This window comes from Staurois parvus, unplaced genomic scaffold, assembly GCF_062004578.1.
Source record: "Staurois parvus isolate SC_StPar_1 unplaced genomic scaffold, SC_StPar_1.0 ptg001344l, whole genome shotgun sequence".
NCBI classification, from domain to species: domain Eukaryota; kingdom Metazoa; phylum Chordata; class Amphibia; order Anura; family Ranidae; genus Staurois; species Staurois parvus.
In genome coordinates this window covers 555434-569201 of record NW_028319140.1, presented here as the reverse complement: position 1 = coordinate 569201, position 13768 = coordinate 555434, and positions in this window count along the sequence as shown.

Here is a 13768-nt window from a genome sequence, read left to right as displayed (position 1 = left end):
GCTGGAACATTCCCACCACTGACTGTATACAATGTATATACCGTACACCCCCCCCCCGTATACACCCATCAGCTGGAACATTCCCACCACTGACTGTATACAATGTATATACTGTACCCCTCCCCCCCCGTATACACCCATCAGCTGGAACATTCCCACCACTGACTGTATACAATGTATATACTGTACCCCTCCCCCCCCCCCCCGTATACACCCATCAGCCAGAACATTCCCACCACTGACTGTATACAATGTATATACCGTACACCCCCCCCCCGTATACACCCATCAGACAGAACATTCCCACCACTGACTGTATACAATGTATATACTGTATAGCTCCCCCCCCCCCGTATACACCCATCAGACAGAACATTCCCACCACTGACTGTATACAATGTATATACTGTACCCCTCCCCCCCCATATACACCCATCAGACAGAACATTCCCACCACTGACTGTATACAATGTATATACTGTATAGCCCCCCCCCCCCGTATACACCCATCAGACAGAACATTCCCACCACTGACTGTATACAATGTATATACTGTACCCCTCCCCCCCATATACACCCATCAGACAGAACATTCCCACCACTGACTGTATACACTGTACACTCCTCCCCCTATATATATATATTCATTTGTAGACACTATAACTTTCACACAAACCATATATTGGGATTTTCTTTTATCTATATTTATGAAGGAATGTTATTTTTATGGGCTATGTTTTATATTGGGGTTTTTTCATTTTTTTTTTTTTTTCATTTATAGCGCAAAAATTGATGGAGGTGGTAAGGGGGGAGGCTCATTGATGGAGGTGGGGAGGGAAGGCTCATTGATGTAGGGAGGGAAGGCTCATTGATGGAGGTGGGGAGGGGAGGGGAGGCTCATTGGTGGGGAGAGAAGGCTCACTGATGGCAGTGGGGAGGGAAGGCTCACTGATGGAGGTGGGGAGGGAAGGCTCATTGATAGTGGTGGGGGAGGGAAGGCTCATTGATGCAGGTGGGGAGGGAAGGCTCATTGATTGAGATGTGGGAGGGAGGCCTCATGGATGGAGGTGTGGGAAGGAGGGCTCATTGATGGAGGTGTGGGAAGGAGGGTTTATTGATGGAGGTGTGGGAAGGAGGGCTCATTGAAGGAGGTGTGGGAAGGAAGGCTCATTGATGGAGGTGTGGGGAGGGAGGGTTCATTGATGGAGGTGTGGAAGGAGGGTTCATTGATGGAGGTGTGAGAAGGAGGGCTCATTGATGGAGGTGTGGGAGGGAGGCCTCATGGATGGAGGTGTGGGAAGGAGGCCTCATTGATGGAGGTGTGGGAAGGAAGGCTCATTGATGGAGGTGTGGGAAGGAGGGCTCATTGATGGAGGTGTGGGAGGGAGGGTTCATTGATGGAGGTGTGGGAAGGAGGGCTCATTGATGGAGGTGTAGGAGGGTGGCCTCATTGATGGAGGTGTGGGAAGGAGGGCTCATTGATGGAGGTGTGGGAGGGTGGCCTCATTGATGGAGGTGTGGGAAGGAGGCCTCATTGATGGAGGTGTGGGAAGGAGGCCTCATTGATGGAGGTGTGGGAAGGAAGGCTCATTGATGGAGGTGTGGGAAGGAGGGCTCATTGATGGAGGTGTGGGAGGGAGGGCTCATTGATGGAGGTGTGGGAGGGAGGGCTCATTGATGGAGGTGTGGGAAGGAGGCCTCATTGATGGAGGTGTGGGAAGGAAGGCTCATTGATGGAGGTGTGGGAAGGAGGGCTCATTGATGGAGGTGTAGGAGGGTGGCCTCATTGATGGAGGTGTGGGAAGGAGGGCTCATTGATGGAGGTGTGGGAGGGTGGCCTCATTGATGGAGGTGTGGGAAGGAGGGCTCGTTGATGGTGGTGTGGGAAGGAGGCCTCATTGATGGAGGTGTGGGAAGGAAGGCTCATTGATGGAGGTGTGGGAAGGAGGGCTCATTGATGGAGGTGTGGGAGGGAGGGTTCATTGATGGAGGTGTGGGAAGGAAGGCTCATTGATGGAGGTGTGGGAAGGAGGGCTCATTGATGGAGGTGTGGGAAGGAGGGCTCATTGATGGAGGTGTGGGAAGGAAGGCTCATTGATGGAGGTGTGGGAAGGAGGGCTCATTGATGGAGGTGTGGGAGGGAGGGTTCATTGATGGAGGTGTGGGAAGGAGGGCTCATTGATGGAGGTGTGGGAAGGAAGGCTCATTGATGGAGGTGTGGGAAGGAGGGCTCATTGATGGAGGTGTGGGAGGGAGGGTTCATTGATGGAGGTGTGGGAAGGAGGGCTCATTGATGGAGGTGTGGGAGGGAGGGTTCATTGATGGAGGTGTGGGAGGGAGGGTTCATTGATGGAGGTGTGGGAAGGAGGGCTCATTGATGGAGGTGTGGGAGGGAGGGTTCATTGATGGAGGTGTGGGAAGGAGGGTTCATTGATGGAGGTGTGGGAGGGAAGGCTGGTCTATGTAGTCAGATCCAGTAGAAGAGTTATTGGAGATCAAGACCAATAGATCAATATCAATATAATTGTAATGCTGGTGTCAGAAAGGTGTCAGAACACACAGAGCATCACAGTTTGTTGTGAATGGGGCTGTGTAGCTGCAGACCGGTCATGGTGCCCATGCTGGCCCATGTCCACAGCCAAATGCACCCACAATGGGCAAGTGAGCATCAGAACTGGACCAAGGAGCAATGGAAAAAGTGGTCTGGTACGACGAATTCAAGAATGGTTTGAGGAACTCAACAAGTTCATTGGAGGTGTTGACTTGGCCTCCATACTCTCCCAGTCTGGCTTGGTGCCAGATACCACAGCATATCGTCACAGGTCTAGTGGAGTCCATGCCTCAATGGTTCATGGGGGGGGGGGGGTGGTCATAATGTTATGGCTGATCGATGTATGTTTTTGTGTTTACCAACCAGGAAGCTTTTAATTGATATTTTATGATGTTTCATGAATATTCTACAACAGTGGAAGCAGAACATGGAAATCGTCTTGAAATGAGAGTGGAATAAGTGGAGCGGAGGAATTCAGCCATTGTCCAATCCTGCGGAGACGGATATAAAGCTCCTTATTGGTGTATTAACCTCAGTGACCGCGCCATGCATGGTAATGTGGGGTCACATTCAGAATCATCTGCTGTGCAGCGGAGGCGCGCGGTTGTTACCCGGCCGCGGCAATCTATATTTATAGACGCAAATGAGTCCATTTTCTGCCTAAATATGGGAGCCAGAGCCGTCTGAGAAATCATTATTTCAGCTGCGAGGCAATTCATTGCGTGTGTAACCGCAGAAGAGGTCGCTGCGCTCACGATGAGGCCACATGCGTTCACTGTCGCTGTATAAGACGCTCACCAATTCCTGAACTGCTGGTTGGGATACATATGACGCCGCGCCGATTAGGCGTCCCGGATATAATGATCCCATGACATCAGTCACAGATCTACTCTCTCCGCTGGACTAAGATCACAACAAATCTCCGGACTCTGCGGGAAGGCGATCCCTGCAGTGACACATACTACTCCCTGCAGTGACACATACTACTCCCTGCAGTGACACATACTACTCCCTGCAGTGACACATACTACTCCCTGCAGTGGCACATACTACTCCCTGCAGTGGCACATACTACTCCGTGCAGTGACACATACTACTCCGTGCAGTGACACATACTACTCCCTGCAGTGACACATACTACTCCATGCAGTGACACATACTACTCCGTGCAGTGACACATACTACTCCGTGCAGTGACACATACTACTCCCTGCAGTGGCACATACTACTCCCTGCAGTGACACATACTACTCCCTGCAGTGACACATACTACTCCCTGCAGTGACACATACTACTCCGTGCAGTGGCACATACTACTCCCTGCAGTGACACATACTACTCCCTGCAGTGACACATACTACTCCCTGCAGTGGCACATACTACTCCCTGCAGTGGCACATACTACTCCGTGCAGTGACACATACTACTCCGTGCAGTGACACATACTACTCCCTGCAGTGACACATACTACTCCCTGCAGTGACACATACTACTCCGTGCAGTGACACATACTACTCCCTGCAGTGGCACATACTACTCCGTGCAGTGACACATACTACTCCCTGCAGTGGCACATACTACTCCCTGCAGGAGCACATGTACATGGAGGGGGGAGCTGAGGAAAGGAGGCCCTGATATGGCTGGGGCCCCAAGGGAGGCCAGGGCTGTATCTGCCACAATGACAGGGTCACAGGGGGGCAAATCCAAACCTCAACATTCACAAATTGTGATCCATTTTTCCTTATCTTGTGTCCCTCTTCTAGACATTTGTACCACAACTAAGCAAGGAAATTGTAGGGGGATGTGCAGGGGATGCTCAGAGGAGTCAGAAGACTCACTACTGTTCGGAAAACATGAAGCCATCTTTCCTTTCTTTTGTTTGGTGATCTGTAGACTTGATAAGTAGTTCAGAACATAATGAAGATCCTGTGCTGCCTCCAATCAATGTACTGAAATGATGATGACATGAGGCAACGTGCAGGGCTTATACCAAGGAGTGTTATCATCCAGGCTTGCCTAGGGCAGCAAGAGGTCTAAATACAGCCCTGACAGCAAAGTCTTGGCCAGGACACCACTACAGCCCCCCCCCCCCGGGTACAGATACAGCCCTGACAGCAAAGTCTTGGCCAGAACACCACAACAGCCCCCCCCGGGTACAGATACAGCCCTGACAGCAAAGTCTTGGCCAGAACACCACTACAGCCCCCAGGTACAGATACAGCCCTGACAGCAAAGTCTTGGCCAGAACACCACTACAGCCCCCAGGTACAGATACAGCCCTGACAGCAAAGTCTTGGCCAGAACACCACAACAGCCCCCCCCCCCCCGGGTACAGATACAGCCCTGACAGCAAAGTCTTGGCCAGAACACCACTACAGCCCCTGGGTACAGATACAGCCCAGACAGCAAAGTCTTGGCCAGAACACCACAACAGCCCCCCCCCCCCCCCCGGGTACAGATACAGCCCTGACAGCAAAGTCTTGGCCAGAACACCACTACAGCCGCCGGGTACAGATACAGCCCTGACAGCAAAGTCTTGGCCAGAACACCACTACAGCCCCCCCCCCCGGGTACAGATACAGTCCTTGATGAGCCCCCTGTTATAGACAGGACCCCAGAACAGCCCCCTGTTATAGCCAGAACCCCAGAACAGCCCCCTAGTAGAGGCAGAACCCCAGAGGAGCCCCCGTTATAGCCAGAACTCACAACAGCCCCCTAGTAGAGACAGAACCCCAGAACAGCCCCCTAGTAGAGACAGAACCCCAGAACAGCCCCCTGTTATAGCCAGAACCCCACAAAAGCCCCCTGTTATAGACAGAACCCAGAACAGCCCCCTAGCAGAAACAGAACACCAGAACAACCCCCTGATATAGACAGCACCCCAGAACAGCCCCCTGTTATAGACAGAACCCAGAACAGCCCCCTGTTATAGACAGAGCCCCAGAACAGCCCCCTGTTATAGACAGAACCCAGAACAGCCCCCTAGTAGAGACAGAACCCCAGAACAGCCCCCTGTTATAGACAGAGCCCCAGAACAGCCCCCTAGCAGAAACAGAACACCAGAACAGCCCCCTGTTCTAGACAGAACCCCAGAACAGCCCCTTGTTATAGACAGAACCCCAGAACAGCCCGCAGGATAGAGATGCAGGGCAGAGAAGCAATGCCGGCATAACCCCGCCATACAGCCAGAGCCCCCAAGTAGCCCACCACAGGAGACAGAACCCTAGAACAGCCCCCTGTTATAGCCAGAACCCCACAAAAGCCCCCTGTTATAGACAGAACCCAGAACAGCCCACTAGCAGAAACAGAACACCAGAAAAGCCCCCTGTTCTAGACAGAACCCCAGAACAGCCCCCTGTTATAGACAGAACCCAGAACAGCCCCCTGTTCTAGACAGAACCCAGAACAGCCCCCTGTTATAGACAGAACCCCAGAACAGCCCCCTGTTATAGACAGAACCCCAGAACAGCCCCCTGTTATAGACAGAGCCCCAGAACAGCCCCCTGTTATAGACAGAACCCCAGAACAGCCCCCTGTTATAGACAGAACCCCAGAGCAGCCCCCTGTTATAGACAGCACCCCAGAACAGCCCCCTGTTATAGACAGAACCCAGAACAGCCCCCTGTTATAGACAGAGCCCCAGAACAGCCCCCTGTTATAGACAGAACCCCAGAACAGCCCCCTAGTAGAGACAGAACCCTAGAACAGCCCCCTGTTATAGACAGAACCCCACAAAAGCCCCCTGTTATAGACAGAGCCCCAGAACAGCCCCCTGTTATAGACAGAACCCCAGAGCAGCCCCCTGTTATAGACAGCACCCCAGAACAGCCCCCTGTTATAGACAGAACCCAGAACAGCCCCCTGTTATAGACAGAGCCCCAGAACAGCCCCCTGTTATAGACAGAACCCAGAACAGCCCCCTAGCAGAAACAGAACACCAGAACAGCCCCCTGATATAGACAGAACCCAGAACAGCCCCCTAGTAGAGACAGAACCCTAGAACAGCCCCCTGTTATAGCCAGAACCCCACAAAAGCCCCCTGTTATAGACAGAACCCAGAACAGCCCCCTGTTATAGACAGAACCCAGAACAGCCCCCTGTTATAGACAGAACCCCAGAACAGCCCCCTGTTATAGACAGAGCCCCAGAACAGCCTCCTGTTATAGACAGAACCCAGAACAGCCCCCTGTTATAGCCAGAACCCCACAAAAGCCCCCTGTTATAGACAGAACCCAGAACAGCCCCCTGTTATAGACAGAACCCAGAACAGCCCCCTGTTATAGACAGAACCCCAGAACAGCCCCCTGTTATAGACAGAGCCCCAGAACAGCCCCCTGTTATAGACAGAGCCCCAGAGCAGCCCCCTGTTATAGACAGCACCCCAGAACAGCCCCCTGTTATAGACAGAACCCAGAACAGCCCCCTGTTATAGACAGAGCCCCAGAACAGCCCGAGAGAGATGCAGGGCAGAGAAGCAATGCCGGCATAACCCCGCCATACAGCCAGAGCCCCCAAGTAGCCCACCACAGGTGTACTCTAAAAGCTGTGCAAAACTAGAAGCAGAGACTATTGTGCTTCCCCAGTTCCCATCCTCATCCATGTGAGCCATCACTCCATATCATCATGTTGGAAACTCAACAGAGCATAAACCTGGCCTAGTTCACATGACACATCTCACTGCAGCCCACCGCTCATAGAGAGACAACCTGGAGGTGAAGCCGCAGGACACCCGCCTCAGACACCAGCCATCACCATCATAGTGGAAGTGACGGATGGTGAACACATCTACCCCACATTAGTGTTCATTTACATGATTATTCCATTCTGTATGTCTGTCCATCCAGTCCTTTGATTTACACACCTCTGCCACACAGCAGATCCAGGTGGTTGACACCACTTACAGAGAAGGGATACAGTGCTGTCCTCTCTGCAACCCCAACTTGTGATTGGATGTAAAAGAGCAGCAGACTGAACGGGTAATCTCTCTACTCACTCTGCACTTCCCTCCTATCAGCAGGGTTTTCTTTTTTGTTAAAAATTATACATGCAGCACATATGATTGGCTCCCAGCCCTGCCCCTCTCCCTCCTAGTCTGAGCTCTGCTGTACAGGGTAATGCAGGGGGCTGATTTTGAGTGTGGATGTTACAAAAATGTATTAAACAATTTATTAATGAATACAGAATGGTCATATATATATATATATACACTCTGTCCCTGTCTCCCAACTGTTCTAAGTTGTCACCCTGTCATATGGACTTGTCATATGGACACCCTGTTGTCACCCTGTCATATGGACACCCTGTTGTCACCCTGTCATATGGACAATGGCATTGTCCAGTGTGGTCACCATTGGGAAGCCCGCCCTGAGAAATCACAGGAGTGCATGTAGACAGGACGTGGCTGCACAGAGGCTGCAGGATATCAGCAACACTAAGATGCAAAACTAAAAGGAAATGTTTTTGGTGTCACATACAATGACACACACTTGAACATGAAGTTTAGGCAAAGCTATATTTCGCTCAGTGACTCTGGTCCAGTTTGGATGTAAGTATGTATGTGCCATACCTGGATCTGGAAATCACGCTACTACATTGATTGCCACTTGCTGCCCCGTCCGTGCCAAGCAGCTGCCATGCTGCTTAGTGAACACAGGAGGCCGCTCACTCAGCACAGACATCAATATATAGAACGCCTAACATTCTCTTAATGACTGCAAAGCATTCTCTGACTGGATTAGGTGGAGAGGCACCTAGAAGCTAATGGAGATCATTATGGTAGAGGTGACTTTCCAGCCTCTAGAGGGATCCCACATGTATGGCACATAGGGCTGCTGACAAGGCAGTACAGCCCCCCCGTTACAGGCCTGGCCCCCTTCAGTTCAAAAGGTAGGCCCGGGCACCTGTCGTGCTGGAGGGCCGACTGTACTGCCTTATTGCTGACACTTGTGACTCTTGTGGATCCCCCTTCAGTGCTGCTGGCTTCTCCTTCTCCCTCTGGCTGTGCAGCAGGGGGGGTCATTTCTACCTTCTGCACCCCCTTTCACCCCGTGTGATCCCCTGCAGCGTTGCCAGTTGCCCTCCCCTCATGCCAGAGGCTGCAGCGGGCACACAGGAGGATTATTTCAGGAATTGTTCAGGATGGAGAGAAGAGGGGATGCTAAATACAGTATTTTCCTAAATGAACACAGTGATCGATCAGTATCGATTGATCCTGTGTCCATTCATCTGTGTTTACTATGCTTCAGTTTTGGAATGAGCAGAGTGCTTCCCATTCATTCACTGTCCAGTGCAGCTGAGGCTGCAGGGAAAGAGACTGATGATCAAATGTGAGACATCAGAGGTCTGTTTAGACCCCTGATCTTTCACCAAAGGCCCCCAAACAAGGCAGTTAGAGAAATGTAAAAAAAATATTGCCCCCTCACTACCCACTTTAACCTCACCCTAGCGCACAGCAACTGCATGCTTTGCACTTGTGAGGCACTTACAGAGCAGCACTACTGACTGGGTCTTGTTTAAGGGGGGGTATCATTTCTGTCACGGCTGTGGAGCACAGCATCACAGCTGGGGAATGTGAGCAAAAATATAATCTGATGGGGGGATTGCTGTCAGGTAGGCTGTACTGCGCCCTGTAATTCCTAACAGCAGCCCTAATGGCTCAGATATACTTACATTGGATCAAGCTGGAACAATGTAACTATACAGAAATATCCATATACCTGAACTTCAACCAATCTAATTCTTGTTCATTGAAGAGTCATTGGAGCCATAGGTTCACACGTAGTGGTTTTCTAGCACCCTAACACAATGTTGGTCGCAGAGGCTAGGCAGGGAAAAGTCCCCAGAAATTGTATGTAAAATCTCGGCAATGGCATGTGAATGACGGTGAAATCATCACTACAAAACAGAGGAGACAAATGGCGGCTCCGGTGGAGTAAGCGGAGGTGACAGGTCTGCCTGGCAGTGACAACATGGAATCTTCACAGTTGTTTTCTCCATCTGATCGGGGTGAGTCAGATTTAGACCGGGGCGAGCGGTGACTGTGACTCAGACGCTGCGCCTCCTCAGAAACTGACGATCAGATTACGCCAAGGAGTTTCTGGTAACATCCACGGCATGCTTCTTTTATTTTTTTTCATGTAGAGCATCTCCAAATTAATTGTGAAAAAACTAGCTATGTACAGTAAATCATTTTTACTTTGTCACTTGTTCTTGGTGAATGTTTGTCCTTTAAGGGCCTTTTCACACCGAACGCAGTGGAATGCAGTTTGATGCATTCTGGACTCCAACTGCATAGACAGCCAAAATCCAGGCTATCCTATGGGCGTAGTTCACACCATTGCAGTGCAACGCAGTATAGAAAAGTACAGCATGCTGCATTTTACTGCACCGCAAATGCGCAAAAATGTGGGCAAACACACTGCAAATTCACTGCAACGCATCACAGAGCACATAGAGGCCCGCTACAAGCATAGCTACAAGAAAAAAAATGTGCAGTTACCTGCAGTTTCTGGTGTGAACGGGCCATTATACTTACAAAGTTATGCTGGTAAAAAAACAAACAAAAAAAACAAGTCCATTGAGTTTCACCAATAAGAAAAAAAAAAAGTCACACCTCCATATATAGAGCCTTATACCATTGGTTGATCCAGAGGAAGGCAAAAAACAAAAAAAAACCCTTCAAGCATCATCCAATTTACTCCACTAGTGGAAAAATAAATATTCATTTCAAAAACATCCGGATAAAACAAAATGTTAGCTTTAGACGACCTAAGAGTGTGTAGTATTGTGTGCAGTATTGTGTGTAGTATTGTGTGTAGTATTGTGTGTAGTATTGTGTGTAGTATTGTGTGTAGTATTGTGTGTAGTATTGTGTGTAGTATTGTGTGTAGGTGTCGGTGTTTTAGATACATGTTAACAGATACAGGGTTTCACGTTGATACAATGTAATAAAGGGAAATCCTAGTTTTGCAGATGTATTTTGTTTGCGGCGTGGCGTTTTGCTCTGCCGATCCCTTTCAGGGGACCCTATGGTTGTTTATTTGCAATAAATAAAATGTATTTTCCCACATATTAGCCATAAAGAAAAAAAACAAACAATTCATGAGGGTATAAGGAATGTTACTGCTCAATAGAATAAAGTATTTTCATTCGCTTTGATCCATTTCATTGTATTTAGTAAACATGGGAAAGGATAAACCACGAGAGTATAATTAGATTGGTGGCTCTCTGGCGTGTGCGAACATTTGTGCACATGTATGACCACAATCGAAGAACCTGTTTGGCTGCAATGATGTTCAATGGGTATGGTGCTGTTCTGTGCGCTTTTAAAGGAGAACTTTCATTATAATGTATTTTTGTAGTTTTGACCCCCATGGCACAATGTAGATGTCATATTCTCCACCGTGTTTCTAAGTGCTTTCTACCCCTAGTTATGAATACAACCTGCTCCTCCCATCCTCGGCTCTGACCAATCTGATAACATTTATCAAGGAGACGGCTGATTCATAGCTGCAGCCAATCTGAAAACAGCTAGGAAGGAGACAGCTGACTCAAAGCTGCAGCTTGTCTCGGCTGTGACCACTTTCCTGAGAGCAGCAATGGCAAGGGGGATGCAGCGGCTGACATGTCCCCCCTCCCCCTGCATTCCTCCTGCCATTACTGGTTTCGGGAAAGGGCTCACAGCCCAGACAAGCTGCAGCTTTGAGTCAGCTATCTCCTTCCCAGCTGTTTTCAGATTGGCAGCAGCAGAAGGAGAAAGAGGCAGGTAGGTACTTAGAATAATAGGACAGGCAGGCCCAGACCGGGACAAAAAAATCGGTCCAGGCATTTTAGATTGAGCAGCCCATTTTTTTTCTGACGTAAAAGGGATAAGACTGGTCGGCAAGTGCTTAATATTAATTGGACCCTGGGCAAACATTTCCATCCCCCCATGCAAATTCGCTCTCCACCTGCACTGAGACATACAATAAATAGCAGCTAGGCTCAAAATCAATTTACTGCAGCAGATCAGGCTGCAATTGCGATTGGTTGTCAGAAGTTACAGCTCATCATTTCTGCTTGAGGGGTGGTTGCTATTGGTTACTGCACATCCTTACAGCTCATTGGTTGGTTGCTAGAGGCCACTGCACACCATTACCACTTACTGATTGGTTGCAAGAGGTTACTGCACATCATTTCTGCTTGATGATTGTTTGCTAGAGGCCACTGCACACCATTACCACTCACTGATTGGTTGCAAGAGGTTATTGAACATCATTTCTGCTTGATGATTGGTTGCTAGAGGTTACTGCACATCCTTACAGCTCATTGATTGGTTGCTAGAGGCCACTGCACACCATTACCACTCACTGATTGGTTGCAAGAGGTTATTGAACATCATTTCTGCTTGATGATTAGTTGCTAGAGGTTACTGCACATCCTTACAGCTCATTGATTGGTTGCTAGAGGCCACTGCACACCATTACCACTCACTGATTGGTTGCAAGAGGTTACTGAACATCATTTCTGCTTGATGATTGGTTGCTAGAGGCCACTGCACATCATTATCACTCACTGATTGGTTGCAAGAGGTTACTGAACATCGTTTCTGCTTGATGATTGGTTGCTAGAGGTTACTGCACATCCTTACAGCTCACTGACTGGTTGCTAGAGGCCAGCGATTTAAACATTAATGGCGGTGTGTTGAGTTATTTTGAGGGGACAGCAAATTTACATGTTATACAAGCTGTACACTGACTACGTCACATTGTAGCAAAGTGTCATTTCTTCACATGAAAAGATAGAATCAAATATTTACAAAAATGTAAGGGGTGGACTCACTTCTGGGAGATACTGTATGTATGTGAAATAGGGACCATAGATTGTAAGCTCCCAGGGGCAGGAATGTATAATATGTAAAGCACTGCCAAAGTTGTTGGTGCTATATAAATCCCTGTAATAAATAAATATACAATCCTGTATATGTACAGTATATATGAATATTTATCATAGGATTGTGTATTTCAGGCACCAGCAGGTGGAATTTTATGCATAAACATTACAATAAAAGCTAATAATGCTAACAGTGCTTAGATAGAGCAAAAATAACCCCCATTTTATATTAGACACCCCATAGCTCAGCTGCCATACATATGGCCACTGGAACTAACATTCATGCTTGTTAATTAGTTCTGTGCGCACCCAATACATACCATGTGCATGTATTTGCAGACATAATGGGGAAATGATAAATGGTGTGGGTGTAGGCTTTGTTTCTTCACACGGCATGGATGCACAGCTGTAATCTCAGATCAAATCCCATCAAAAGTCCACCACAAGCCCCAATCCCACCTCAGCGTCCTTGGTCATCATTGTTTTATTTTGTTTTTTGATGTTTGTACAAGTGCATGTTTCAGACCTCAGCATTTTCTTATTACTTTTAGCCAATGGAAAGCTAGTTACTAGGCAAGAAAACCTGTGAAAAATGCACATTATGGATTCTGATCAGGAGCCAGTGGGATGGGTTCCTGATCATGTGACCACTCTAAGAGCCAATCATGACACACACATCCCCAAAAATGGACTGGCCAAAGTTATTGGAAATCTCAATGTAAAATTTGGAAGCACACCCATTGGAGAAAATTAGTGAAATCAATGGCTTCCTGTCACCATCAATGAGTTTCTTCCACCTTTCTACTGGAATTTTGGATCGCTCTTCTTTCTCCAACTGCTCCGGGTCTCTCAGATTGGAAGGGTTCCTTTTCCCAACTGCTGGTCTGAGATCTCTCCACAGGAGCTCTATGGGATGGAGATCTGAACTTATTGCTGGCAAGTTCAGTCCTCTCCAGCGCTTTGTCTGACACCATTTCTGGGGCTTTTTGACGTGTGCTTTGGGTCATTGTCCTGCTGGAAGACCCCTGACCTCTGACATTGGGAGACCCAACATTCTGACACCAGGCCCTACATTGCACCCGAGAATTCTTTGGTAGTCTTCAGATTTCATAATGCCATGCACACAGCCAAGACATCCAGTGCCTGAAGCAGCAGAGCCACCCCAAAACATCAGTGACCCCCCCACCATGTGTGACTGGAGGGACTGAATACTTTTCTTTAAAGGCCTCATTGCTTTTTCTGAAAAGAGTAGAATGATGGGCTTTACCAAAAAGATGCCATTTTGAATGTGCTGTCCACAGCACATTCTCCCAGAAGGGTTTTGGCTTCCTCAGGTAAGTTTTCGCA